Source organism: Pelmatolapia mariae, linkage group LG7 (assembly GCF_036321145.2).
Source record: "Pelmatolapia mariae isolate MD_Pm_ZW linkage group LG7, Pm_UMD_F_2, whole genome shotgun sequence".
Taxonomy (NCBI): domain Eukaryota; kingdom Metazoa; phylum Chordata; class Actinopteri; order Cichliformes; family Cichlidae; genus Pelmatolapia; species Pelmatolapia mariae.
The window spans coordinates 2,350,000-2,356,123 of NC_086233.1; positions in this window are offsets into that span (position 1 = coordinate 2,350,000).

The window sequence follows — 6,124 nt, forward strand, 5'->3', positions numbered from 1 at the left end:
TTCCACTGAGGAAAACCCACAACTGTAATGAATTTCAAACGCGATACTGCAGCAACAAACGTTTTCCTCATCTGCTCGTTTTGGGGCGGCACTGGGGGGGCAGTGGGTCATCTTCCTCAGTCTCATCCTATCCCAGCATCCTCCTCTGTAACGTCAACATGCACGTCCTCCTTCACTACGTCTGGAAGCATTTATCTAGTATATTCACTCTCCCTCGGCTGCACGTGTGCAAACCATCTCTGACCTCTCTGACTCAGATCTGTCCCTCTGAGGACTCATTTCTAATCCTGTTCATTCCCAATGAACATCTTAACTTCTCAGAGCCACTGTCAGCTTAAAAACCTTTCCTTTTACTCTCACTGCTCTGAGTCCATCACAAAACACCCCTGACACTCGTCTTCACCCATGTCGCCCTGCCTGCGCTCTCCTCTTCTCTCTGCTTCGTCTGTTGTTTTGGACGTTTGACTCCAGGTATTTAAACTCATCCACCCTCTGCTCCTTGCAGCTTCAATGTTACACCGGTTTCCTCTCATTCGTGCCCGATGTGTTCTTTACACTGGCAAACTGTACAAGTACTCAGACTAGTTATTTTCAATGGAAAACTTATATGGTTTGGTGATATGGATGTAAATATGATATATTCATGTCCTCAACTCTTGAACCCAGTGAAAAAGTAAAGACCTTTAATAATCTACAGTCAGCCAATTTTAAAAGGGCAATTAAAGCAGCAGTAACCTCACTTCAAGAGCTACTTTGGAGTCCTTCGCTTCCTCCTCTCCCTCTCGATGTACTTGCTCCTTCAACTACTCCAGTGAGTTCTCATCGTTGAATACAATAGACTACACATTTGTGAGGAGTCTTTTATGAGATTTGACAAAGACCCTGAACTGTTTTCACTGCAGCTAATAAAAACAAAACTTGTACCTCAACACTATACCCCGCTGTGACAAAAATACTGGGTATGAGCAGATTATTTGTTTCAAAAACGCAAAGTTACCAACTTGCGATTAGAAGGGGAAAAGTAAACTATTTGAGAGTAAAAATTTAAATCATTGCAAATGCCAACCTCCTTCAGCTCATCTGTTAAGAAGCCAATTCAAGCAACAGCAGTGGGGGTCTGCCACAGTGCAGTATCCTTGCAGGACCCTCCATAATTCTCCAGGTTTTAGTTCAGCCAAACCTTAGCAGCCGAATATGTTGAACACTCATTTGTTCATTTGACTGTGCTGACGTCACTGAGCCTCAGCACATTTTGAACAGATTACTGTGGTGATATTCCAAATACAAGACCAAAGCTTTCCACTAATAGTTTAGCCAAAAGCTTTACTACAGAGATTTAAATTCGAAGACAGAAAATGATGGCCTTATGCTTACCAGCAGGTAAAACATTTAACATTAGTCTCAGTTGTAATCTACAGAAGGCATGCCACCAGACAACTGCTTTGGGGAGCCCGGCTCATGGAGGCAATGTGCAACGTTTGCAGTGGCAGTGGGAAAGACCTGAGCTCCCACGGAGGCCCCACCTGATTCCCACTACAAGTATCACACATGATTCTCTTTAGACAAAGCTAAAGACAACAAAAGCCACTCCATGAAAGTGGAGAGTTATCTTTCTGGGAGTGTGAAAAAAAGACAGTGGTGAGTAAAGCAAATAAAGGTTAAATATAACTAAATGCTGCTTGGTTAACCTTATCTGTGGAGGAGACATTTGAATAACAACTTTAGCCAGCACCACAATATTTCTCTCTTCTGCTTTAACATTTTATATTTGTTAATTTAGCTAGCAGAGCAGTTTAGTGTGTCCAACTCTGTTGGTTTAGGGATATATTGTGGGGAAAAAGCCTTGAAGAGCTTAGATTTGGCGACTGTAATTTTCTTCTTTTCATACAAAGGGTAAGATCCACCATACAGTGACTTTTAGAAAAACTAAAAGCAAGAAATATTTTACAGTTGGCCAGTATATAACCATGAAATGTGATGAGGATTGCTTTACACTCAATACAATTGTACCATTATAGAGACCAAAAAGGATGAGTGACTAGTTTTTTATACATAGTGAACATCGTTTATTTTCAATCAGTGACACTCTTCCACAAGTGGTTAATCCACAGGTCAGACTACAAGATGGTGACCTAAGGGTTATAAACCATGGTAACAATCACATAACTGACTATGTTCCCAATCACACCATTTACAACTCTGTTGGATCTGTTGGTAATTAAAGTTTGAGCTAATGCAGGAACTAAAACAAACAAACAAAAAAAACAAGAAACAACACAAACAAGACATTCCTCTACCCTTCTTTAACTAAAAATGCTTTATGGTGGTAGACTCTTGGCCAGCCAGACTGCTTCTCTCTGGCCTGTAGACTGCGACTTCAACCATGGAAACCCTGAGGTTTCCAGATGTGCCTCCTTTACCTTATCTTAGATTAAAGTTCTAGTAGTGATGCAGTGCCAATGCAACAAGTGCAACAACATGTCAGCGTTTTAATCTCAAACCGCCAACAAAAACACTGATGAAAACAGCCTCTTTGCACCTCGAGATTTATACAGTTTGAAGAAACTATAGGTCACTGTGCTCGGCTGCAGCTTGGTCAAATACCATGACATCCTCGAGGCTTTTTGCTGTGAAGCTGCAGGGCACGAGATTAGACTTCTAAAAATCAGTGCACCCAGCTACACAAACAGAAAGCTACGCACTGCAAGAGCCAAATCTATACTTCATGTTTTTTGTATGGATTAAACAAAAACAAAGAAAGACTTCAGTCAACTTAACAGGTTGAAGTAGCTAGATATTTCTAACCTTTGCTCTGACACTTGCTTTCAGTTTGTAGTGCACAGACATGACTGTCACTGTTTCGTCTTGAGAGCAGCCAATCAAAAGACTTAAACAGGATGGAGCATGGGCACTTTCACATGAGTAGACAGTAGATTAGCACCTCTTCAGTTCAAGTGCATAACTGTAAGACAAGAGATTCAGACATTATACCAGTTTTCACAGATGTATTCAAAGCATAAGAATGTAATGACTCACCTAAACCTCAGGCAATTTTTGCTTCCAATTGAACTGACAAGGCTGTTATCAAAGTGTTGTTAGGTAGGATGAACAGAGGTGAGGATGAAAATGGTTCCAGATTGTTTGGGTTGGTATCCTGGTTGTCACTGGAGATGAAATCAGAAGGGCTGGTGGCTTGCCTGTTGTAGCTGGAGATGAAATCAGAAGTCTTAGAAGCAAGGGGATGAACTGTGAACTCTGATAGTATTTGACAATTGCAGACTTAAAACCTTGAGCCTGAACTTGTTAAATATAAGCAAGCTCGTTATGACCATCACTTCCAGCCACATCAAAAAGTTTTGGGTAGTCACTTTTCCTGTTGAGTTTATTTCTGGCAGAGTCCTGTCTTTGGACTCTCATTTGGCTTGAAGACATCGTTGACCTGTCCTGAAAATATGGCCAACTGTCATAAGATTGCATTTTGGCATGAACCGGCTCATAATTCTGACGTGCAGCTGCAGCGTTAAAGGCAGGCCGTTCTGATCCAAAGTGGGTTGAAGTTGACCGCGAGTTCAAGTAAAATGGCTCATAAGCCTGTTGTGCTTGTGAATGTCCAGTAGCAGCAGAGTTTAAGGCAGGCCAGTCTGAGGTTAACCGATCTGAGCTTGATTGTGGTTTAATATGAAATGGCTCATAAGTTTGCTGCTGTGGTGCTGCGAAGTTCAGGAAAGGCTTTGCAGATGCAGCCATGGTTGAACTAGATTGTGGTTTAATTGGATATGGCTCATAAGTTTGCTGTTGTGTTGTTCCAAAGTAAGGTCGCTCTGATTCAGCTGGGGTTGAACTTTGTGGTTTAATGTGAAATGGCTCATAGGTCTCTTGCTGTGGTGCTGCAAAACTTAGGAAAGGCCTTGCTGATGCAATGAGGTTTGAATTTGATTGTGGTTTAATGGGATGTTGCTCACGAGTCTGTGTTCCAAAGTTTACAAAAGGCCGTTCTCTTCCAATATGCTTTGAACTTTGTGGTTTAACACCAACTGGCTGATGAATGTTTTGCTGGGGTGATGCAAAACGTAAAGGCCTCACTGGTTCAGCCAGGGTTGAACTTGACTGTAGTTTGATGGGATATGGCTTATAAAGCTTCTCCTGTGCATCTGTACCAGCAGAGTTTAAGAAGGGTTGCCTTAATCCAATTATGGCAGAGTTTGATTGTGGTTTAACTAGATATGGCTCATAACTCTGGTGTTGTGTTGTTCCAAAGTTCACAAAAGGCCGTTCTGTTCCAATCTGGTTTGAACTTGGTGGTTTAACACGAACTGGCTCATGAATGTGATGCTGTGGTGATCCAAAACGTAAAGGCCTCGCTGGTTCAGTCAGGGTCGAGCTTGACTGTAGTTTGATGGGATATGGCTTATAAGGTTTCTCCTGTGCTTCTGTACCAGCAGAGTTTAAGAAGGGTTCCCTTAATCCAATTATGGCAGAGTTTGATTGTGGTTTAATAGGATATGGCTTATAACCGTCGTGTTGCGTTGTTCCAAAGTTTAGGAAAGGCTGTTCTAATTCAGCCATGGTTGAGCTTGGTGGTTTAACACGAACTGGATTATAAGTCTGCTGCTGTGTTGTTCCAAAGTTTAAGAGAGGCCTTGTTGACCCAGCCAGAGATGAACTTGGCTTAACATGAACTGGCTCACGAGTCTCTTGCTGGGGTGTTGCAAAACTTACGAAAGGTCTTCCTGATCCAAATAAAGTTGAACTTGATTGTGGTTTCATGGGAAATGGCTGCTCCTGTGTTTCTGTTTGGCCCATACCAGCAGAGTTTAAGGAGGGTTGCCTCGATTCAGTCATGGCTGAAATGGGTTTTTCTGGAAAAAAATCTGGACTCTCTGGTTTGTGTTGACTTGCCAAATGGACAAAATGGCTATTGGTTGGGGTGTTGAGAGATTGAGAGACAGATGAAGAGGAAACAGATGAGCTGACCTGAAAGCCTGGTTTGGAGACAGCAGGCGCATCATTTCCACCATCATGTTTTTTACTAGGAGAATTCTTTCCATCATTTCTTATCAGGAAATCAAGAAAGGGAATCTTCAGATTGAATTCATAGCTTTTGGGTTTGGGTGACAGATATTTCTTCTGTGGTGGAGGCTGCGGTAGAACAGTCTCCTTTGGCCATTTGGTGGCAACATTAGATCGTGGCTGCAAGGGGTTTGCAGGCTTGAGGTTTGAGGCTTTTTGGTACACAATGGGATGGTTTTGTTTACAGATATGGATAGGGACCGTCATTAAACTTCCCTGCTTTTCCAATGTTTTGTCCTGGGCACTGATGTAGTAGAAAGGATGACAGTTCTCATAGTTGTAGACTTCTTCCTCCTCTCCTTCACTTTGCCACACTCTCGGTTGCACAAAACGTCTGGCTATGAAAGAAAACAGGTGAAGGTTAATTTACAAATTACATTGTAAAATTCGGACATTTATACTATATTTTCCAAACCAACACCTCTAGAACCTCAACAACATATTTCTGCAGGAATCTATCATAAGAGCATAATTCATTTGATCTATTTAGCTTCATAATTGGTGATTAGCAGCACAGAAACAGTTTGCTAATGCACCGAGCTACATTACCGTTTTTTCAAATGAGTTTTCTCTGGGAGGAACAAGAACAAAGCAGATGTGCCATAAAGAATAAACAGGCCTGACAGTTGGCTTAAACAAGGTTCTTGTTTAGTTCCCTGTGCAACATTTTAAGCAGCGTAACATGAAGCACAGGACAACTCCTATTTAATAGTGTGGTTCATTTAGACCCTGTACTGAAGTAGAACTCCATAGCATGAAAATACTGCATATATACTCTGCACAGTCATGTTTCAAGACCATATACATTGAAACAGGACTGAATAAAGCTTACTTTTAAGTTATTTATTTTTTTTATTTTATTTTTTTTTACTTACACTGGTATTTAACTGACAACTTAATCATTTATTAGATTCAGATTGTAAAAGTTACATTTCAGGACTGAAGAAGAGTGCCACCTCAAGTCCCCTTCATAGATACTCCATTTGCTGTATAGCAAAACAATACTGCAATATAGGAAAGAGTAAAACAGTCACATGTGGATTTTTGTATTAGT